The sequence below is a fragment of the Oryctolagus cuniculus genome, chromosome 6 (assembly GCF_964237555.1).
Source record: "Oryctolagus cuniculus chromosome 6, mOryCun1.1, whole genome shotgun sequence".
NCBI classification, from domain to species: domain Eukaryota; kingdom Metazoa; phylum Chordata; class Mammalia; order Lagomorpha; family Leporidae; genus Oryctolagus; species Oryctolagus cuniculus.
In genome coordinates, this window is record NC_091437.1 from 145,113,790 (window position 1) to 145,139,063 (window position 25,274).

Sequence of the window (25,274 nt, forward strand, 5' to 3'; positions counted from 1 at the left end):
CAAAGGGACAAATACCATATGTTCTCCCTGATTGGTGACAACTGACTGAACACAAAAAAGGAAACCTGTTTAAGTGAAATGGACACTATGAGAAACAATGACTTGATCAGCATAGCCCTGACTGTTAATGAACAACTTAATACATTATCCCTCTTAGTAGTTTTTTTGTCTGTTCTACTTAATATGACTGGTTTAATTCTGTAATTAATACACAGTTATTCTTAAGTGTTGAAATTTAACTGAAATGTGATCCCTGTTAAACATAAGAGTGGGAATAAGAGAGGGAAGAGATGTACAATTTGGGACATGCTCAAGCTGACTTGCCCCAAATGGTAGAGTTAGAAACATACCAGGGGACTCCAATTTAATCCTATCAAGGTGGCATGTACCAATGTCATCTCACTAGTCCAAGTGATCAATTTCAGTTCACAATTGATCATAATGAAAGAACTAAGAGTCAAAGGGAGCACATAAACAAGTCTAGTACCTGCTAACACTAACCGATGGAATAAATAAAGGGGAGAGTGATCCAACATGGGAAGCGAGATACTCAGCAGACTCATAGAATGGTGGATGTCCTAAACAGCACTCTGGCCTCAGAATCAGCCTTAAAGGCATTGCAATCTGGCTGAAGAGCCCATGAGAGTATTTCAGGCATGGAAAGCCAAGACACTCTGGCAAAAAAAAAAAAAAAAACTAAATGAAAGATCTCTGTGAGTGAGATCCCAGTGGAAAGAACAGGTCTTCAAAGAAGGAGGTACCTTTCTCTGAAGGGAGGAGAGAACCTCCACTTTGACTATGACCTTGTCTGAACAAGATAAGAGTCGGAGAACTCAAGGGGCTTCCATAGCCTTGGAAACTCATGACTGGTGCATAGGGAGATTACTGATGCCATAAACAGGAGTGTCAATTTGTAAAGTCAACAACAGGAGTCACTGTGCACTTACTCCTCATGTAGGATCTCTGTCCTTAATGTGCTGCACATTGAGGCTTAATGCTATAACGAGTACTCAAACAGTATATTTCACTTTGTGTTTCTATGGGGGTGCAAACTGTTGAAATCTTTACTTAATGTATACTAAACTGATCTTCTGTTTAAAAAAAAAAGAAGAAATTAGCAATTCCCAACTTGACTCTCGCTGGGGTTAAACATGACAATAGGTCTGATCTGATTTCATCATCATTTAAAAAATCATCTATTATTTTTCACTTTGTTTCTGTGTGGTAGCAAACTGTTGAAATCTTTACTTAATGTATGCTAAACTGATCTTCTGTATATAAAGAGAATCGAAAATGAATCCTCATGTGAATGGAAGGGGAGAGGGAGTGGGAAAGGGGAGGGTTGTGGGTGGGAGGGATGTTATGGGGGGGAAGCCATTGTAATCCATAAGCCGTACTTTGGAAATTTATATTCATTAAATAAAAGTTTTAAAAAAAAAAAGAAAATACTATCTTTTCTCTATTGTATTGTCTTTGCCCCTTTGTCAAAGACTAGCTGACCATATTTTTGGATTTATATATGAGCTCTATATTCCATTGCGTTGATCCAATTGTTAGTTCTCTCATCAATATTACACTATCTTGAAAAACCGTCATTCTACAGAAGTTTTAAATTTGGCTTACATCCATCCTCAAGGTTTATTCTTCTTCAATAGTTTGTTTGCTACTCTGAGTTTTTTCCTCTTCTTATAAACTTTACGCTTGTCAATACCTACAAAAGAACTTGTTAGAATTTTTTATTAGGATGGCTTTGAATATATAGATCAACTTGGAAAGAATTGACATCTTGGAAACAATTGAATCTTCTTATCTATAAACTGCAGTAACTCTCTATTTAGTTCTCCTTTGATCTACTTCAGCAGAGTTTTATAGTGTCCCACATACATATCTTATACATATATTATTAGATTTATACCAAAATATTTCATCTGATAGGTGGTAATTTAAATGGTATTGTGTTTTAAATTTCAAAGCTTAATTGTTCATTGCTGATACATCATTAAGTAATTGACTTTTGTATATTAGCTTCTTATCCTGAAACCTTGTTCACATCATTTATTAGTTTCTAGAGGAGTGTGTGTGTGTACTTTTCAATTCTTTCATATTTCCTGCATATATAATCATTTTCCCCATAAACAAAGATGGTTTCATTTTTCATTCCCAATTAGTGTATCTTTTATTTCCCTTTCTGATTTTACTGCATTAACTAGGACTTTCAGAACAGTGTTAAAAAGTAGTAGCTAGATGGCCGGCGCCGCAGCTCAATAGGGTAATCCTCCACCTGCAGCGCTGGAACCCTGGGTTCTAGTCCCAGTTGGGGCGCCGGATTCTGTCCCAGTTGCTCCTCTTCCAGTCCAGCTCTCTGCTGTGGCCCAGGAAAGCAGTGGAGGATGGCCCAAGTGCTTGGGCCCTGCACCCGCATGGGAGACCAGGAGGAAGCACCTGGATCCTGGCTTCAGATCGGCACGGCATGCCAGCAGTGGTGGCCATTTGGGGAGTGAATCAATGGAAGGAAGACCTTTCTCTCTGTTTTTCTCTATCACTGTCTAACTCTGCTTGTCAAAAAAAAGTAGTAGCCAGAAGGGTCATATTGGCCTTATTACTCATCTCAGTTGGAAAGCTTCTAGATCCTCATTATTGGGTATAAAGTTAGCTGTGTGATTTTTATAAATATTCTATAGCAAGTTGTTGAGAGTTTTAAGTCATTAGTGGGTTGCGATTTTGCCAAATGCTTCTTCTGTGTCTAGTGATATGATCATGTGATTTTTTTACCTTCAGCCTGTTGATGTGATGGATTACATTAAATTATATTTGATGACAATATTTTCATCATCATTCATTTTTATGGCACACAAGAGGAGCCTTGGAGGGGAAGAGTAGGTAAATTCCCAGATGTCCTTGATGCACCTCATTCCAGAAATTTTTTCTATCATAAATTAAGACAGAATCTCTTTCAAGCAGAAAGGAATTATGAGAACAGTGACTTACAAGCATAAAAGCAATGAATAATTGTTTCATCACATCATTTTTAGGTCACCAAAAGAAAATATCAATTCAATTTAAAATTAAGAAGTTAACAAACTTGTTTTGTATCATGTAGACAAAACATTATCTGCATACCAAACTTTCTACTTTCAACCAATTGCACTAAGACAGAAAATCCATCTAGAACAGTAGACTAGTTTCTATTATGATTGTACAAGTAAGCAAGATGCTAATTTGTAAAAAGGATTTGGATTCAATCTTATAAAAGTGCCAAACAAAGGATTCAGATAGGAATCAGGAGATCAGGGGTCTGGAGCTGATGGGCTGTCCTTAAGCAAAACCCTTCTCTATAGTGGACTGTAGATTTTTATCTAGAGGAGGGTGTCACAATTCCAAATAAAATATTAGCTATATCAATGAAGAAATCTTCTTAAATAATATACTGTGATAGAATTATGAATACTGTATCTCAGGGCCAGTGTTGTAAAGATGAAAGTAAAACCTCTGACTGCGACATTACAACCCAGTTTGTGTCCTGGCTGATCCACTTCCCAACTAGCATTGCAAATGGCCTGGGAAAAGCAGCAGAAAGACGGCTCAAGTGTTTGGGCCACTGCCACCCATGTGGGAGATCCAGATGAAACTTCTGGCTTCGGCTTTGCCCAGCCCTGACAGGATCATCTGGGCAGTGAATCAGTGGATGGAAGATCCACGTGTATGTGTACGTCTGTGTGTGTGTGTGTGTGTGTTTGTATGTCTCCTTCTATCTTTTTAAAAAAACCACAACAACAAAACAAACAATCCACTTAAGAAATGGGTCAAGGACCTCAATAGACATTTTTCAAAAAAGGAAATCCAAATGGCCAACAGACACATGAAAAAAGGTTCAGGATCACCAGCAATCAGGGAAATGCAAATCAAAACCACAATGAGGTTTTACCTCACCCTGGTTAGAATAGCTCACATTCAGAAATCTACCAATAACAGATGCTGGCGAGGATGTGGGGAAAAAGGGACACTAACCCACTGTTGGTGGGAATGCAAACTGGTAAAACCACTATGGGAGTCAGTTTGGAGATTCCTCAGAAACCTGAATATAATCCTACCATAAAACCCAGCCATCCCACTCCTTGGAATTTATCCAAAGGAAATTAAATTGACAAATAAAAGAGTTGTCTGCACCTAAATGATTATTGCAGCTCAATTCACAATAGCTAAGACCTGGAACCACCCAAATGCTCATCAACAGAAGACTGGATAAAGACGTTATGGGACATGTACTCTATAGAATACTATACAGCAGTTAAAAAAAAAAAAAAACATGAAATCCCATCATCTGCAACAAAGTGGAGGAATCTGGAAAACATCATGCTGAGTGAAATAAGCCAGTCCCAAAGGGACAAATACCATATGTTCTCCCTGATCAGGGCCAACTAACTGAACAAGTAAAAGGAAACCTTTAGAAGTGAAATGGACACTATGAGAAACAATGACTTTATCAGCCCTTGTCCTGACCGTCAAGGAACAACTTACTATTTTACTCCTTTTAGTATTGTTTGTTCTACTTAATACCATTGGTTTAACACTTTAATTAACACACAATTATTCTTGGGTGTTTAAATTTAACTGAAAAGTGATCCCTGTTAAATATAAGAGTGGGAATAAGAGGGAGGAAGTGTACAATTTGGGACATCCTCAATCAGACTTACCCCTAATGGTAGAGTTAGAAGTGTGCCAGGTGATTCCAATTCAATCTCATCAAGGTGGCATGTACCAATGCCATCTCACTAGTCAAGATGATCAGTTTCAGTTCATAATTGATCATAATGATAGGATTAAGAGTCAAAGGGATCACATAAACATGACTAGTGTCTGCTAATACTAACTGATAGAATAAAAAAGGGAGAGAACATGGGAAGCGGGATACACAGCAGACTCATAGAATGGCAGATGTCCTAAACAGCACTCTGGCCTCAGAATCAGCCCTTAAGGCATTCGAATCTGGCTAAAAATCCCATGAGAGTTTCTCAGGCATGGAAAGCCAAGACATTGTGGAAAAAAAAAAAATGAACTAAATGAAAGATCTCTGTGAGTGCAATCCCAGCGGAAAGAATGGGCCATCAAAGAAGGAAGTACCTTTCTCTGAAGGGAGGAGAGAACTTCCACTTTGACTATGGCCTTATCGAAATAAGATCAGAAAAAATTTCCCGAGATAGAGATATTGAAGAGATATCAAACTGAAATATTAGAAATGAAGAATTAAATATGCCAAATAAAAAAACACAATAAAAAAACCTTAACACCAGATTGGTGAGGCAAAATAAAGAATATCTGAGCTAGGAGATAAATCTTTGGGAATATCTCAGTCATGCCAAAAAAAGAAGAAATTAGAAAAACTGAAAACAGTGTTCAATGAATCTGGAATACTATCAAATGACCAACATATAAGTCTTAGGAATTCCTAAATTGGTAGAAAGAACAGTTTTGAAGGGTTATTCAGTGAAATAATTACAGAAAACTGGTCTAATTTGGAGAAAGAAAATGACATCCAAGTACTGGAAGCACATAAACTCATAATAGACACGACAAAATATGATCTTCACCATGACAGGTTGCAGTCAAACTTCCAAAAGTGAAACATAAAGAAAAAAATTCTAAAATTTTTAGAAGTGAGAGAAATTCCAGATTGTCTTCAGAGAATCTCCAATTAGATTGACAGCTGATTTCTCATCAGAAACAGTACAGACTAGGAAAGAATGGAGAGACATAGTCTAAGTCTTAAGAGAAAAAAACTGTCAACCCAGAATACTGTACCCTGCAAAGCTCTCATTTGAGAATGAAGGTGAAATAAAGATTTTTAATAACAAACAGAAATTGTAAGAATTTGTCACCACTTGTCCAAACTTACAAATGATGCTTAAGGATGTGCTAAACACAGAAACACAGAAGATAGCCATCATTATGAAAGATTGTGAAGGAAGAAAATCTCCCAGTAAAAGTTCAAAGGAAATCCAAAGCAAAAACATAGGAATATTTATGGAAAAATGGCAGGGCCAAATTGCTATTTATCATTAATAACCTTGAATGTAAATGGCCTAAATTCTCTAATCAAAAGATGCAGACTGTCTGAATGGATTAAAAAAAATACAAGATTGATCTATATGCTGCTTGCAAAAAACACAACTAAGCAACAAAGATACACACAGAATGAAAGTGAAAGGGTAGAAAAAGATATTGCATGCTAACAGAAAGCAAAAAAGAGCAGGAGTAGCCATCATGATATCAGACAAAAATAGACTTTAACAACAACAACAACAAAAAAACTATTAGAAAGATAATGTAATGATTAAGGGATCAATTCAACAGGAAGATGTGACTATAGTAAATGTATATTCACTCAATACTAGGGTGCCAGGCTACCTAAAATAAATGTTAGTGAATCTAAATGGAGATATAAACTCCATTACATTATAATGGGGACCTTCAGCACCCTAATTGCATCAATGTATAGTTTAATAAAAAGAAACCAACAATGAAACAAGAATGCCAATCTACACTGTGGATCAAATGACCCTAGTTGATATCTACAAAACATTTTATTCCACAGATGAAGAATACACATTCTTTTGTTTTCATTAATGTATGGAACTTTCTCCAAGATATACTATATGCTAGGCCATACAGCAACTCTTAACAAATTCAAAATAAATGGAATCAAGGAAATGACATCAGCAAATAAAGGAGACATCTGCACCTCTATGTTTATTGTAGCTCAATTCACAATAGGCAAGACATGGAATCAACCTAAATGCCCATCAATGGAAGACTGGATAAAGAAACTATGGGATATATACTCTATGGAATTCTATACAGCAGTTAGGAAAACAAAATCCAGTCATTTACAGCTAAATAGATGAATCTGAAAAATATCATACTTAATGAAATAAGCCAGTCCCAAAGCGACAAATATCATATGTTCTCCCTGCTCTGTGACAACTAACAGAGCACCTAAAAGGAAACCTGTAGAAGTGAAATAGACACTATGAGAAGCAATCACATGAACAGCAATTGTCTTGACTGTACAGGAACACTTCATTATTTCACTTTATATATTTCTTATTCGTTTTTTTCTTTTTTATTTAATACCATTTATTTATATTACCTGTATTTAATATATATATACCTTTATTTAATACCACTGGCTGAACTCCTTACTTAACATAGAATTATCATAGATGTATTAAGTCAATTGAAAATAGATCCCAGTTAAAAGTAAGAGTGGGAATGAGAGAGGGATAAGCTGTAAAGATTAGCACACGTTCCCACAGACCTACCTCTAAGGGTGAAGCTAAAAAATTTTCCATGGGACTCCAAATCCCACACAGTCACTAGGTCCTAACCTCCTGTTATTTCACTCCCTCACCCCCTCACCCCCAGAGTCATGTTTTTCTGCTTGGCTGATGGCGGGTGCAACTTTTATGTATGTCCAAAATGACGCTTGCTCTTCATCTTGCTCGTCTTTGTAAGGTGAGCAGAGAGAGAGACTTGTGTCTGTACCGGTCCCTTTTATTTATTTTTTTAATTTTTTTTCTCTCTCCTCTAGATAGCCTGGTGAACTTTCCCCACAGGGCTTCAAGCCTCGTTCCCACTAGGCTCTTCCTTCCACTTTCCCATGAGTGTCTTGGGCTACTGAGGTTTCACCTCACCTCCCTTTCCAGCACTGGTGCATAGATTCCATGGCTGGGGTCCAGAGCCGTGGGCACCTGTGCCTTCCACATAGGTCCATCATGTCCACCTAGTTCCAGAAGAGTTTCCTCTGCTGTGTTTTCCCTAAATCTTCCCTGAACCTGCAGTATCTCCACTTTCATTAAACTGTCTTTTCCCAAACTATTGGTGTGCTCCCTCCCTATTCTGCCATCTTGGAACTCTCTGGGACTCCAAGTCCCATTTAGCTGTGTGGCGCTAATCACATCTTATGTGATAAAGTGATCATATTAAGTATGGAATTGATCATATACATAGGACCATAAGTCAAAGAGATCACATAAATAAGACCAAGTGCCTATTCTAACAATTACAAAGGAGAGAAAGTTCTAACATGGGAAGCAGTCCACACAGCAGACTCATAGAATGACAAATGCCCTAAACAGCACTCTGACCTCAGAATCAGCCCCTAAGGCCTAAACACCATGAGACCATTTCAGGCATGGAAAGCCAAGAAATAGCAGCAAAAATGGTTCAGCATGAAGGATCTCTGTGATTGAGATCCAGTGGAAAGAAGGGGCCATCAAAAAAGGATGTACTTTTCTCTGAAGGGAGGTGAGAACTTTCATTTTGACTATGGCCCTGTCTAAAAACCGATAGAGTTTGTGAACTCAAAAGGCTTCTATAGTCTTGGCAGCTCATGTCAAGAGTCTTGGGTGATCACGGATGTCATAAATAAGAGTGTCAGTTGTTAAATCAACAACAGGAGTCACTGTGCACTTACTCCCCATGCTGGACCTCTGTCCTTAATGAGTTGTATTATGAGAATTAATGGTAAAACTTGTCTTCAAACTGTACTTTATACTTCATGTGTTTGTGTGGATGCAAATAGTTGAAATCTCTCCTTAGTAAAGAGTTGGTCTTCTGTATATAAAGTCAATTAAAATTTAATCTTAATGAAAAATGGAATGGGAGAGGAAGTGGGAGGTTGGATGGGAGAAGGGATGGAAGGGTGGGAATGGGGGGAAGAAACACTATATCTCTAAAAGCTGTACACATGAAAATTTGTATTCATTAAATAAAACACCTTCCAAAAAATCCAAAATAAATGGAATCATATCATTTATCATTTTTTTTTTTTATTTTGACAGCAGAGTTAGACAGTGGGAGAGAGAGAGCCAGAGGGAAAGGTCTTCCTTCCATTGATTCACTCCCCAAATGGCTGTGATGGCCGGCCGGCGCACTGTGCCGATCCGAGGCCAGGAGCCAGTTATTTCCTTCTGGTCTCCCATGCGGGTGCAGGGCCCAAGCACTTGGGCCATCCTCCACTACACTCCTGGGCCACAGCAGAGAGCTGGACTGGAAGAAGAGAAACTGGGACAGAACCCAACTGGGACAAGAACCCAGGATGCTGGCGCTGCAGGTGGAGGATTAGCCTAGTGAGCCGTGGCAGCAGCCCTCATGTATCATTTTTAAATCACAATGGAATGAAGCTAGAAATTAACAAATTAAGAAACCCTAGAAAATATGCAAACTCATGAAGAGTGAACAGCATGCTCCTGAATAAATAGTGGGTCATAGAAAAAATAAAAAGGGAAATAAAAAAATTCCTGACAATGAATGAAGGTGACAACACTGCTTATCAAAACTTATGGGATACAGTCAAAGCAGAGTTAAGAGGGAAGTTTACAGCAATCAGTTCCAACATCAAGAAATTAGAATGCATCAAATAAGTGATCTAATAAACTAAACTCAAAATTATTAGGAAGAAAGAAATAATTAAAATTAGAGAAGAAACATGGGCTGGCACTGTGGCACAGTGGGTTAAGTCACAGCCTGCAGTGCCAGCAACCCATATGTGTGCTTGTCCAAGTTCCAGTTCCTTCATATCTAATCCAGATCCCTGATAATGCTCTTGGAAAAGCAGCAGAAGATGGCTCAAGTCCTTGGACCCCTACACCCATGTGGGAGACCCAATGAAGCTCCTGACTTCAGGCTTTGGAATGGTACATCACTAGCTGTTGTGGCCATTTGGGGAGTGAATTAGTGGATGGAAGCTCTCTCTCACACTCTCTCTCTCTCTCTCTCTGTCTCCTCACTGAAACTCTACTTTTCAAATAAGGAAATAAATCTTTTTTTAAATTAAAGAAGAAATAAAAAATTGAGACAAAAATAATAAAAAGATATGTGAATGAAGTATTGGGTTTTTGAAAAAATAAACAATATTGATACATAATTGGCCCAACTAATCAAAAACTAAGGGAGGCATGCAGGAGAAGATCTAAACTAATAAAATCAGATATGAAAAAGGAGATGTAACAATGCATACCACAGAAATAAAAAGAATCATCAGGAACTACTACAAACAGCTATAGGCCAACAAATTGGAAAATTTAGAAGAAATGGATAGGTTTATGGACACCTTAATTCCAAAACCCAAAAAAATACAAAAAAGGAAGAGAAATGTAGAACAATATCCCTGATGAACATAGATGCAAAAATATCAAAAAAAATTACCTAATAAAATCCAACAACATATCAGAAAGATCATTATCCTGGAATAAGTGAGATTTATCCCTGGTATGCAGGGATAGTTCAACATACACCAATAAATAAATGTGATATATCACTTTAACAAGAATAAAAACCATAGGATTATCTCAATAGATTCAGAGAAAGCATTTGACAAAATAAAACATCCTTTCTTGATTAAAAAAATCTTACACAAATTTAATATAGAAAGAACATTCGTTAACACATTCAAAGCAACATATGACAAGCTCACAGCCAACATCATGTTGAATGGGGGAAAGCTGGAAGCATTTACAATAATATCTGGAGCCAGATAAGGATGTCCACTTTCAAAAATGCTATTCAATTTAATTCTGGACATTTTAACCAGGGCCATTAGGCAAGAAGAAGAAATCAATGGTATAGAAATTGGAAAGGAGGAAGTTAAATTATCCCTGTTTGCAGATGACATGACCCTTGATATATGGAAACCAAAAGACTCCATAAAGGACTATTACAACTTGGAAGAGTGTTTGGTGAAGTTGCAGGATATAAAATTAACAAACAAAAATCAGTAGCCTTTGTATAAACAGACAATGCCATGGCTGAGAAAGAACTTCCTTTTTTTTTTTTTTTTTTTTTTTTTTTTTGACAGGCAGAGTGGACAGTGAGAGAGACATAGAGAAAAGTCTTCCTTTTTCCATTGGCCCACCCCGCAATGGCCAGCGCACAGCGCTGATCCAAAGCCAGGAGCCAGGTGCGTCTCCTAGTCTCCCATGCGGGTGCAGGGCCCAAGCACTTGGGCCATCCTCCACTGTACTCCCGGGACACAGCAGAGAGCTGGACTGGAAGAGGAGCAACCAGGACAGAATCTGTCGCCCCGACCGGGACTAGAACCCAGTGTGCTGGTGCTGCAGGTGGAGGATTAGTCTATTGAGCCATGATGCCGGCCAAGAAAGAACTTCTAAGAACAACTCCATTCACAATATCTACAAAACAAATTACATAAGTTGAAAATTTTTACCAAGGTGGTAAAAATCTCTACAATAAAAATTATAAAATATTAAATAAAGAAATTGAAGAAGATACAAAGATCAAAGAATCTTCCATGTTCATGGATTAGAAGCATTAGTATCATTAAAATGTCCATACAATCAAAAGCAATGTACAGATTCAATGTGATCCCAATCAAAATATCAGTGACATTCTTCTCAGATCATATGGAAACAGAGACCCTGAATGACTAAAGCAATCTTAAACAACAAAAGCAAAGATAGAGTCATCACAATACCAGATTTCAATCAAATTATAATTATAGCAATTATAATCAAAACAACAGTAACAATACAACTCAAATAAATAAACAAATGGTACTGGTGTTGGTACTGGTACTGGCACAAAAATAGGCATATAAACAAATGGAACAGAATATAAACCCCAGAAATCATCCAAAATCTGCAACCAACTAATTTTAATGAAAGAACTAAAATCAATACCTGCAGAACGTGCAGTCTCTTCAACAAATGATGCTGGGAAAATTGGATCTTCACATCTGGAAGTATGAAACAAGATCCCTGCCTTACAACTTATACAAAAAATCAACTCAAAATGAATCAAAGGTCTAAATCTGTGACTGATACCACTGAATTGATAGAAGAGAACATTGGGAAACTCTGCAAGACATTGGCACAGGAAAAGACTTCTTGGAAAATATCCCAGGAGCACAGGCAATCAAAGCAAAAAATAGACAAATGGGATTACATCAAGCTAAGAAGCTTTTGTACTGCAAAGGAAACGCTCAGCAAAGTGAAGAGGCAACGGACAGATTGGAGAAAATATTTGCAAACTATGCAACTGTTGACATATTATCCAGAATCTATAAAGAGCTCAAGAAACTCAATAACAAACAATCCAGTTAAAAATGGACAAAGGACTTAAACAGACATTTTTCAAAAGTGGAATTTCAAATGGCCAACAGACACATAAAAAAAAAATGCTCAGAATGACTAGCCATCATGGAAATGCAAATAAAAGCCACAATAAGGTTTCAGTTAACCAGTTAGAATGGTTATCATACAGACATCAAACCACAATAAATGCTGGTGTGAATGAGGGAGAAAGTTAACATAATACATTGTTGCTGGGAATGTAACCAAGTACAGTCATTGTGGAAGACAGTGTGGAGATTCTTCTGAAATCTGAAAATAGACCTATCATATGATGCAGCCATCCCTCTCCTTGGAATTTTCATAAGCAAAATGAAATCAGCCTATGGAAGAATATCCACACAGTTTATTGCAGCTCAATTCACAATAGCTAATATATGGAATCAACCCAAATGTCCATCAACTGATGATTGGATATGGAAAATGTGGTATATATTCAATATGGAATACTACTCAGCCAAAAATAAAAAAGAATGAAATCCTGCCTTTTGCAACAAGAGATATGCAACTGGAATTGTCCTGTAAAAAACTGGATAATCTGGATGAAATTGATTGATTCAAAGAAACACAAAGAACATCAAGTCCAAATGAGTTAGGAGTCCCGCCCCTATTTTACATTGTGATCTTTTTTGTGCATGTAAAACAGCAGTGATTCCTTGATAATGTGATGCAGTATTAAAACATCTAGGCCTGTGTTTTACTGAGGTTGATCTTTGAAAAACACTTTAATTCCAATTACTTCTTGTTGAAAACAGTTTCTTGTTTCTTCATAACTTAATAGCAGCATTCTGTATGTTTTATAAAGTTGTGAAATCACTTAAGTGATCATATATTTCTCTCAGTCAAAAAATGATATTTCACCTATTAATAATATTCTAAGTTCCTGTTTCTAAAATGCTTTTAAGATATTACTTTGGGGGCTAGAACTGTGGTGTAGTATGCTAAGCCTCTGCCTGCAGTGCCAGCATCCCACATTGGCGCCAATTCATATCCCAGTTGCTCCTCTTGTGATCCAGCTCTCTGCTATGGCCTGGGAAATCAGTGGAAGATGGCCCAGTTCTTGGACCCCTGCACCCACATGGGAGAACTGGAAGAAGCTCCTGGCTCCCAGTTTCAGATCTGCCCAGCTCTGGCCATTGTGGCCATTTGGGGAATGAACCAGCAGATGGAAGACCTTTTTCTCTCTCTCTCCCTCTTTCTGTCTGTAACAATACCACTCAAATAATTTGATTCATTAATTAATTAAAATAAAAAGATATTACTTTGTTATCAACTAAAAGGCATGCCAGGGGTGTGCTGTGGCACAGTGGGTTAAATCCCTAATCTTTAGTGCTGGCATCCCATGTGAAAACCATCTGGTTCAAGTCCTGGCTGCTCCACTTCCAATCCATCTCTCTGATATGGCCTGAGAAAGCAGTAGAAGATGGTCCAAGTGCTTGGGAACCTGCAACTGCGTGGGAGACCCAGAAAAAGCTTCAGGCTCCTGGTTTCGGATTGGCCCAGCTCAGACCATTGTGGCCATTTGGGGAGTGAATCAGTGGATGGAGGACCTCTCTCTCTCTCTCTCTCTCTCTACCTTTGCCTCTCCATAACTCTGCCTTTCAAATAAATAAAATCTTTTTAAAAAGTTATGTGATATTGGGAAAACTTAATTTTATTAAACAAAGGAAATTTCATTTACTTGAGATATATCTCATGTTTAGGATTTAATATTTGAAGATATCAGGTGTCTCCCAAGAAATCAATAAATTTAATACAAAACAGCAATAGTATTTCTTCTTCCAGCTATAACCAATCAAAAAATATAACAGAAATCAAAATACTTTATAAATAGTAACAAATCCTATCAGCTACATTATAAAACTAATTAAGAACTAATAAACATTTAAATTGCATTAAAATATTTTAAAGAACATTTATAAAGCATAGCAATATACTATATTCATGAATGAGTCTAAATAGCTTAATAAACACACTACATTTTTCCAAAGTATTTTAAAAGTCTAATGCTATTCCAATCAAAATTCCATACTAATTAATTCTGAAGTTTCGATGAAAATTTAAAGAAGTATGAATAATTATCTCTTCTAAAGTGAAGAAGAAAAAGAGGAGAATAACTTGATCAGACATGAAGATTATTCATAAGACTTGGGAACAGTTTAGGGTGAAGCACGTAATAAAAAGTAAATAAATACATAAAATGTAATAGTCAAAACAACATATGTAAATATGGAAAACCTATTGATTATCACTAAACAATGGAAAAAGATGAATTGTTGAACAAATAAAATTGGATAAAGTGGCTTATTAATGAAATAAAATTGGACACCACATATAAAAAGACATATGGATTAAATCTTATTTTGGGCTGGTGTTTGCTCTAGTAGTCAAGATTCCTGCATGCCCTTTCAGACTGTCTGGGTTCAATGCCCATTTCAAATGCCAGACTCCAGATTCTTACTAGTGGAGACCTTGGGAAGCAACAATGAAAGCTCAAATAGTTGGATTCCTGCCACCCACATGGGAGACCTGGATCATGTAGCCAGCTGTTGACTTTGCTCTTGGCCCAATCCTGGTTTTGCAGGCATTTGGGAAGTGAATCAATGGATTGGAGTTCTGTCTGTCTGTCTCTAGTGCTCTGCCTATCAAATAAATCAATGGAAATTTTTTTAAAAAACTAAAACTGATCTTCAAATAGAAAACTACAAAGTAACTAAAAAAAATCTTTATGACCTTGGAATTGGGGAGAATTTCCTAAGCACCCAAAATACAAACCATAAGATGAAATATTATATGAGAATTATGTTTGTCTATTAAATAAAACACATCATACACAAAAGAAACCTCTAAGCCTTAGAGATAGAGATACCTACAAGGTCAACACAGAATTAATTTTTCAACACAGAAAAAATTCTTGCAAGTGGACCTTAAAAACTGGTGAGCTAAATTGAAGGATATTCAAAAGATTTGAAAAGGCAGTTCATAGAAAGTGAAAACTAGAAAACCAACAATTACATAATGAGATACTAAAAATACAAGTTATTAGATAAGCAAAATTAAAAACAATACTAAATTGTCTTATACCCAGTATATTAGAAAAAACTGCAAAAGCAGTAATGTCAAACTTGGATTGAATATGGGAGAAACACAGTAGATTAGTACAATGATCTTGGAAAGTAATTTGAAGTATTCAATTAAATCAAATGTTAAAAAACCTTAAATATAAGTATACATATACATATTATAAGAGTACTTCAAAATTTTATGTAAATGACATTAAAAGATAAGTTCATCTTGGTGCACAAAAGTTTGAATTCCATATATAATTTTTTCATAAGACTCATTCCATGGACTTTTTGAAAATTCCTTATCTGCATGGATTTCAAAATTTTTTGCACCAAGGTAAATATTTGTTGTGTCGATTTTCTGTGAGCTTCATTGATTGATTGATTGATTGATTTAAAGTCAGAGTTACAAATTGAGAGGAGAGGCAGAGAGAGTGAGAGGTCTTCCATCCGCTAGTTCACTCCCCAATTGGCTGCAACAGCCGGAGCTGCGCCAATCCAAAGCCAGGAGCCAGGAGCTTCTTCCAGGTCCCCCACATGGATACAGGGGCCCAAGGACTTGGGTGATCTTCTACTGTTTTCCCAGGCCATAGCAGAGAGCTGGATTGGAAGTGGAGCAGCTGGGTCTTCAACCAGTGCCCATATGGGATGCCAGCGCTTCAGGCCAGGGCATTAACCCACTGCACCACAGCGCTGGCCCCTCTATGAGCTTTTTTAAGTAGTCTCATATATATCTTCCAGAGAAAATTTCCCACAAGTCCATAAGGAGGTTCATCAGAGGATTTCATCTCAGAATTTTGTGTGAAAGTGGGGGAATTGGTAACAGCCCGTTTACACATCTACAGCTAGGAGCATGGTTATAAAGTGGTAAGAACATTCAGTGGTTCACTAAGCAGCTGGCAGAAATGACACAATACAAACATATACAATGATGTTGATGGGAAAACTTCTAAAAACATAAGATGCAAAGGACCTCGTGTTTACACAAATTTGAAATTCATGCATACAAAGATAATAGCTGTTGAAAAGAACCATATATCTCTAGAGACATTAGAGTGAATATTCATTTGAGAAAAGGAGACTAGCAGGACATCATAGTCAAGGAGAAACACACTAAAAAGAATTAAAATAAAAGTAGAACATTGTGACTAACAGTACCATTGAACCACTGGAAAACATGATTAGCTCACCACTGTGTACATTAGGTCTAAAAGGAATAAAAAAATATTTAAGATAAAAAATAGATAAAACCAAGGGAAAACGTGATTGTCATTAAAGTTAACTTTCACTCAAACATTTTGGTTTTCTACGATACATGAGATCCTTCTGCACAGAGTAAGCCTTGAGAGACCATTTGTATCATTTTCTAATGGGATGAGGCCAAACACCTGCAAATTCAGTAAATTCAGACAAACTAGGCTCACGGGAACTAGTTTCACATCATCTGTCAACAAGGACATCAAAGAGAGTTGGGAAATCAAAATCATTTGTCTCTGGGCTACAATGCCTGGCCATGACTCCCTAAGCACCAATCATAGCAATTCTGTGTTCCTGTAACTCTGCATTTGCTAGTTTGCCTGGGCCTTGATGTCCTAAGTGTTTCCAGTTTAGCTAAAGAGCAAGCTAAAAGGACTGACAAATAAGTTAAAACATGGGATCCCTGAACAAATATTCAAACTTAAAAATCCAAAGTATGCTATGGGGATACCTACTAAAGCTGAGTTTTGAGCATTGATTTTAATCTAAGATTTAATTTGGACCCCCAGAGTAGTGTTTATGAGGAGATGAAATCTTGCTCAGTGCAATGGAAACAATTCCTTAGCAACTGAAATGTGCATAAATGAAACTGACAAACACAGAATATAGTTGGATTGCTATTTCAGTATAAATTTCTGATAGAATCAGATTCTAGGAAGGATTAGAGATGATGTGAACAGTACTAATACTTGGTAAGGTTTTGTAGACTACAATTCTCTTTGGAGTCCCTTCTAACATGGAGCTCATATGGTTTTATGATGTGCACATTATGTGCTTGTGCACATGTACTCAGAAGCTGTGCTGTACTGGAAATGAGAGAGTTAAGCATGAGGAGGGTGTCTCTGAGGATGATGATGAAAAAAGTTAGTTTGTCTGTATGGAGTTCCTTCCAGCCAGTGAAAAACCTCAGAATATGAAAGTCAAGATTGCAGATCAGAACAGAAAATATTCCCTTAGCAGATTTATAAACTTCACAACTGAACATCAATGTATAGGCATGTGCCCTGTGACATTTCAATGATGAACCATATATATGATGGTGGTGCCATAGATTAAATGGAGCTGAATAATTGCTATCATCTCTCATAGCCATCATAAGGACATAGCCATCACCATGTCATAGTGTGAAGGGCAAAACGATGGTTTAAAAAAAAAAAGTGAATTCAGTTCTTTGTCTCACGTGAAAAAATTTCCACATGAACAAAGCAGTGAGCAAGGAAAGATTTATTAAAGTCAGAAACCTCTTGCCACAGCAGCCAGAATAGGGGCTCCAAGAGTTAGACCTGACAGCCTGAGACCAGTCAAGTCTTTTAAGCATGATTTTAGGGGGGAAAAAAGAAGGGCAGCTAACAATCTGTTAAGAGGGCCAAGACAAAACACATCAAAAGGCTGGCTTTGTAATCCTGTTTGTCCTGTCTAGCTTGCTCTTGATAAGACAAAAAAAAAAAAAAAAAAGCTATCAGAAGGGTGGGATCAATGACTTCTTTCCATTTTAGAGGTAAAGTGAAAACTCAGAAGGGTGGAATCACTAATTCCTTGCTACTCTCATGATAAAACTGGAAACTCCAAAGAAGGAGTAGCATCTGCACTTTGTCTCCTAAAGGCAGCTTTTGGGAGAAGCAAACATTTTGCACCCTCTTAGACAGACTTCCCTTTTCCTCATTCCAATCAGGAATAACGTAACTATGAATAACCTATAATAACCTGTGAATCCACCTATCCCCCTACATTAGTGCAATGCATTCTTCAAATGTTGTTGGTGATGCTGGTGCAAACAAACCTATCGTGTTGCTAGACACGCAAAAGTAAGGCACATACAGTTATGTATGCATATTACAATTGATAAGATAATGGCTATTTACTGGCTTGTGTGTTTACTACACAATTCTTTTATAGTTAGTTTATCATGCATTCCTTCTACCTACTAAAACAAAACTCACTGTAACAGAGTGTGTCATGTTATACCTCAGCAGTCTCATACATCTCATGGCTGCTGCAAGTCTTAGTTACATCAAGAAGCCATGATCTCTACCCTAAAGGTTTGTGAAAGTACAGGCTGCCATTCACACGATGATGAAACCATCTCACTACACAACTCTCAGAATGTATCACCATTGTTAAGTGACCTATGACTGTAATTGTGAACCTTAACAGATACTTCCACTTCTCCCTGTATGCTTCTTTCTTTTTCTCTTCTTTGATTTATTTTTTTGTTGCATCAGGAATATACTTCTCTATTCTGGCCTTATTGAAGTATCATTAACAAAAATTATATGAATTTAATGTATACAACATGATGATTTGATTCATGTATACATTGTATAATAATTATAACAGTCAAAATAGTTAACATATCCATCACCACCCTTAGTCACCATTTTTCTCCAAGAGACTGAATCCACAGTTATGTGAACACACATAACTATGCTGTCACCAAATTTCAATTACACAGTATAGCATTATTAACCCTAGCCATGCTATAAAGGGAATGTGACACTGAATTTGCTACTGATGTGTTCTTTGTAGTTTAGCATGTACATGTGGGTAAACAGTATACTGTTCTCTTTGAGTGTTGGTGGCATGTGCAACAAATAATTATGTTCTCATACAATCCTTAGCTAGATTTTACCTTTGGAAGTATTGCTTTTAATATAATCCTAAACTGTTTGATACCTAAAATCAGTATCCAGAGAGGCAAGCAGTACTCATTAGAAACAGGATTCTATTTGAAAAGAGAAATCCCTCTTTCTGCAAGTGCTATCCAGCCTGCTAGGAACTACAAATTCTGTGTGCCCAGAGAGCAGATACCAGCTAGCACCCCACACTTAGAAACCTTGCCTCTGGCTGGCGCTGCGGCTCACTAGGCTAATCCTCTGCCTGTGGCGCCGGCACCCCGGGTTCTAGTCCCGGTTGGGGCACTGGATTCTGTCCCAGTTGCTACTCTTCCAGTCCAGCTCTCTGTTGTGGCCTGGGAAGGCAGTGAAGGATGGCCCAAGTGTTTGGGCCCTGCACTCCCATGGGAGACCAGGAGGAAGCACCTGGCTCCTGGCTTCACAGCACACTGGCTGTAGCGGCCATCTTGGGGGTGAGTCAATGAAAGGAAGACCTTTCTCTCTGTCTCTCTCTCTCTCTCTCTCACTAACTCTGCCTGTCAAAAAAAAGAAAAAGAAAAAAGAAAAAAAAAAGAAACGTTGCCAACCTTACCTTTCTTTTCTTGATTTTCCTTATAGCTTCTCTGGATCAGTAAACTATAGTCAACTTGAAGGCCCATAGCATGAAAATAACTTACGTTTAAGACTATTTGCTACACAAAAGAAATAATTCATGCTAAAAGTAGTTACCAGTCTCTCCATATTCAAGTCTCCCCAGTCCAACATCTCTTTGAGAGCTGGATCCTGAAGTTCTGCATCATCGCTGCAACCTGAACAGTGATGCAGCTACATGGGGTTTTAAATGTTCATAGACAAATGGTAGTACAAGATAATGAGAGGAGCAGGCATTTAACTTAGTGGCTAAGATGCCTGCAACCCACATCAGAGTATCTGGGCTTCATTCCTGTCTCTGGCTCCACACCCTGGAGGCAGCGATTGATGGCTCAAGTAGTTAGGTGCTGGCCACCTACAAGGGAGATCTGGATTGAGCTCCTGAATCCAGCTTTGGCCTGCTCCAGTACAACTGGTGAGTAGGAAAATTCTCTCTCTCTCAATCTCTCTCTCTCTTTCCGTGTGTGGGTGTGTGTGTGTGTGCCTCTCAAACAAGTAACTAAATTTTAAAATAGAAAGATAATTGCATTTTTCATAAATATTTTTGAAACACCCTTGAATCTTTGGTGACAGAAGAATCTTTCTCATATGCTGTGAAATCTCCGTCCACTTGTATCCCTGTAGGAGAGGGGAAAAATGGAAAAGAATCAGCTGCTTGACTAAGAGGCAAGTCAGCATGATAGTTCCTAAGACTGGGTCCTATTCTATGATAGTCATTTCTTGATAATATTATACAAATTGGAACCCTATAGGCATTAATTTTTTTCTTGTCTCCATTAGTGAAGAGAAAGTATCAGTGCTCCTTCACAAATGAGTCCATCTGTGAAAGTCTAATCTCAACCGAATGAAATAAAATTACCCATGATTTCCTCCTTAATCTTTAACAGGAAAACATGACGGCACGAACTAGGGGCTAATGCAAGAAGAAAGTGGAAATGGCGCCCTCTGGTGTTACATCTAACAACAACCTACCTTGAGGAAGGAACACAGATCACTATAGATTTAAACCTTCTTTCTAGTACCAAATCCACATGTGTTTATTTACTGCTCATGCCATGTCTGCCAGTAAATAACATCTAGAAAACTCTGATATCCGTTCTGATACTTTTGAATATATGGGTTGAATGAGTACAATATTTTTGATTGTAGCTTATGGGTGATTACCTTGTCAGTACTGGACTGATAACTGGAGAAAATCAAATTTTAGAAAAGTTACTTGAAAACTACAAGAAAGATATATGAAACAGAATGACAAAGATCAGTAAACCTTATATTTATCTGAACACTGTTCTCAATTTAAACTCAGTTCTATATTTAAATGCCAACTTATGTTCATGTTTTGAGGGGAAAATCTTATTTAAAATAAAGAAAAAAGAAATCCATATATTAAAATAAGAATGTTATGTTCCTGTAGATAACCTGTGCTGTCAATGGTTGAATGTTCTGGTGTGTGGAGGGGAGTAGGTGATTCTGGGATCTTTACCTATTTGTGTCCATCTGTATACAGAGCAAGAAAGAACCTAGAAGCCAGTGCAATAAAATTCAGCTTTCTTCCACATCCATTTCAAGTTTAATTCAAGTGTCTTTCAACAGAGATTTATTCTGAAGCCAGCTCCTTCACATCCTGTTAACATTGTATATTTTGTTTGCATGAAAACTCAAATTGATCTGATGTTGATGTTCAGTCACCGTATAAGTAGGAGGCAGAAAGTATCTGTTAAAGATAAACTTGTCAAAGTAAAGACTCACATAATTTTGAGCTTTAGCTGTAAATAGCAATATTTTTATATTATTAGAGTGTCGTTATAAATTTCAAAGATCTGCAGAAGTCCAGGTTTGTGTCCAGTCCCCCTGTTTGACATCATTTTCTGAGCATATGCCCTGCTCAAAATAAAAGAACAAAAAAACCTGCATCAGCTGCCACAAAGGAAGAAAACATGGTAATAAAAGTGTGTGGACTCTTTCAACACAAAAAACTCCCAGCACTTCAAAGCTTCCAGTGCCTCCCATGTCAATTCTCTCTCTGTGATTATTCTTTCATTATTTTTAGAATCTAATTCCTCAACTCCATTGTCTAGGTGCATAACAATGCAAGGCTTTCATTATGAGATATAAAGAAAAGGCTAGAATGTGTCTGTAAGAAATACTGTTTCTTAACAGTGTCTGCATGTTCAATTGCATTCATAGTTCTCGTTATTTTAAGCTAAAGGTCAGGAAATGGCTATAAGACAGTGGGGAAAGGCTGGAAAGAAGAGGAATGAATTTGAAATAATAAACATTTATGGGGTGGGCTTGTCACCTAGTGAATGAGACACTGATTCAGACACCTGCATCTTAAAGTGCTTAGATTTAGCAACTGGCTTCATTCCTGATTCCCACCAATGAAGATCCTGAGAAGTGATAACTCAAAGAACTGGGCCCGTGCCACTCACATAAGGGATCTGGATTGAATTCCCCACTCCTGGCTTTCACCCACCGCAGCCCTGGCCATTGCAGCATTAGGGGAATTAACCAGCAGATTAGATTGCTCTCTCTCTTTCTCTTCCATCTTAAATAAATTTTAAAAAATTATTGAGAGGTTAGTACATGCCAAATACATAAACGATTATCTACATATCCTTGGATAATTCCCATAATTATTCTCTATGTTGAAAACCATCCCAGTTTATGACAGCAAAAAGGCTTTGAGAGGCTATGTTAACCCTCCAAAGTCACATAGGTTTTAAATGGCAAGCCAGGTATTCAAAAGCCTAACCCTTTTTACTTCAAATTTAACATTCCTTCCAACTAACTCTGCTACTCTCAATGACCAGTAATCCAGATAAAATGATACAGGTAGTAGGGGGCCCCACTCACACAATCTGCTTTAGAAATTGATGAGAAAATGTATTGTCACTGTTGGCACCTTGAAACCACTTCGAGAAAGATCTTTCTTTGTTGAGCCTATTTAGCCAGTCCTAATACCAGAAGGTAAGAACACGATGATATGGGGGAAGGAGAAGAAGCTTACCTGCTTTGCTTAGGAAGAAAACAGGAATTTGGATTAGGAATAAGCAATAAAGATAGAGAACAACAACAACAACAAAAACAGGCAGATCTGCAGTTGTCTGCAGCTTGTGAAGATATTCTGTCTGTTCACGAGAAACCCTCAGTGGCAAATTGGGTTGAAGACTTTTCATAATAAGGGATTTCCTCATTTCAATGTTTAAGCTGTTTACTGTGTGTCTCTATGACAGCAGTCATTCACAACTATTTTTTGCATTTTTATTTAAAAACTAATTATTTTATTTGTTTATATGGGAGAGAGAAAAAAGTGCTCCCATATATTTTATATATATATATGTATATGTATATATATGTGTGTGTATATATATATATATATATATAAGTTCACTCCCCAGATGTCCAAAATGGCCTTGGCTGGGTTAGGCCAAACCTGAGAGCTGGGACTTCAATCCAGGTCTCCCACATAAGTAACAGGAACAAAATTGTTTGAACTATCACTACTGCCTCCAAGAGTCTGCATTAGCAGAAAGCTGGATTCAGGAGCTAAGGCTGGGTATCAAAGCCAAGAGCTCCAATAGGGTCCTTGGGCATCTTAACCCATGTCTTAATTGCTAGGCCAAACACCTGCCCCATTAACAACTCTTATATGAGAAGTACCTGAAAATAAAAATGGAATGTTTTCCACATCTATATCAGAAAAGGATGGTATGAAGAGATTAAGAGCCAGAGCTCAGAGGACACAAGAAAGTAGAAGTAGTGATGTCCATGTAACTTCAGGGAGGCTGCTGTAGAAAGAGTTAGCTTATATAAATGTCAGGGAAAGCATGCCCCAGAGTTATGCTTGATTAAGTAGATCCCACAGTCTCACTGGTTTATTAGAGAAAATGCCTAGGAAGTTACTGACATTGCCCCCTTTCAATAGCTTCTGACACATGGTTAGTTGGAAAAGTGGGAGCAAAATTACCTTCCCATACACTCATCATTCTTGCTAATATCATCATATCAGCAAGCCCTCCTGTGTATCTTCACTCCCAAAGAACCATCAGTAAAGAAAGATAAAGAAAAGTCTTAGATAGAAAGCTGAAGGCAATTTGCCATCCAAACATCGTGGTCTCCACCAACAATGGTATTGCCATTGAGTAACTGATGGCCATATCCACTCCCCTAGTAAGCCTTTCCCCCAAATGGCCATAGGCCTCTAAATACTATAAGGATCAACCTTAGTTATAGAACCCTGATTATAAAAAATAACTAAATAATTGAAGGAAACTCAGAAACCATCTGATATGATCTTCCAGTGACTGAAAAATTTTTTGTACAATAGCTCTAGCAAGATTATTATTCATCATCTTGAATATATCCAATGACATGGGTGCCTCAAAAGAAAATTCCTTCTATCTTTGGATAACATGAACTATTAGAAAACACTCACTTATTCTTGAGCCCGAGTTAGCCGCCTGGTTCTAGATTAGGTCAGACATCTAGAAAGGCAAAGGTATTACTCTCCTCCCGTCTATCCTCTCTTCATCTATGTGATGACAACTTCCATGTCACTATGTAAGTCATGCTAAATGGACTCAGTAATCTCCAGATGTTTCGCCATATTAGGAACCACTTCTAGATATTCCCCACTTGCCATTTGCCAAGATCTCTTATGAATTTGTGGTGTGCAGAAAGGGAGACACATTCCAGATGTGGTATTAACTACGCAAAATTCAATGGTAACTTTATGTCATTCTACAAATAGGTCCTTTACTGAAGCAAAATAAGATGACTTTAGTTTTTCATGACACTTTTTCAAGTGTGAATCATATTGAAGTTACTTTGCATGGGGACATTGTATCACTTGATTTTTTTTTTTTTTGTATCACTTGATTTTAAATGTGTGTTTGGTCATTGGAACACAAAGTTCAGTATATTAAGTTTTCTCTTTACTTACATTTTATATTATGCTGTTTTGGGTCCTTAATTATGACACCCAGTACACTCCCATCTATTCCTTGTCACATCAGAAAAGCAGGGTATTTGGTGATTACACCTCTAATCTTTATATATTTTCATAGTAATTGTAACTATGAATTGATCTCCCTTCTCTTAGTTATTCATTCATAATCTTGCTACTACTGAGCACTTACTGTATTCCAGCCACTCCCCTACTGACTTTCCAGATATCATCTCATTTTAATCCTTCTAAACTTGTGTATTGTGTTTTTTTTTTCATTTTTCTTGAAGAAATGTAAGGCATAGGGAAGTTATGCACTTAGTTCAAAGCATACATAGCTAAAAGACTTGCACATGATTCACTCTCCTGGTTTTCAGTTCTGCAAACATGTACCCTTTCGACATTGCAGCTTCCAGGCAAAGAACTCACCTATGAATTCTTGCCTTATCAAAGTTATACTTTATTGATTTCTCAGAGGCAATTTTCTTTTCTTTTACTTATATTTTCTTCCAGATAGGCTTTCTTCATCTATACTTTGTGTAATTTGTCTTTTTTCTTTTTCTTTCTTTTCTTCTTTCTCACTTTTCTTCTCTCC

The 25,274-nt window shown here is 37.3% G+C and overlaps 1 long non-coding RNA gene across 5 annotated transcripts in view; it reads right to left on the minus strand.

The window, feature by feature from the left end:
- Positions 1–25,274, minus strand: part of LOC138849971 (uncharacterized) — a 204,674-nt gene that overhangs the window by 71,288 nt on the left and 108,112 nt on the right. For 4 of the 5 annotated variants that reach the window (XR_011389309.1, XR_011389307.1, XR_011389306.1 and 1 more), the window contains exons 3-4: positions 21,215–21,445; positions 19,810–20,349 (exon numbers count right to left, since the gene is read on the minus strand). The exons of the other annotated variant lie outside the window; for it this stretch is intronic. This is a non-coding gene — a long non-coding RNA (uncharacterized lncRNA). The remainder of the gene's footprint in view (positions 1–19,809; positions 20,350–21,214; positions 21,446–25,274) is intronic. 5 annotated transcript variants of the gene reach the window in all.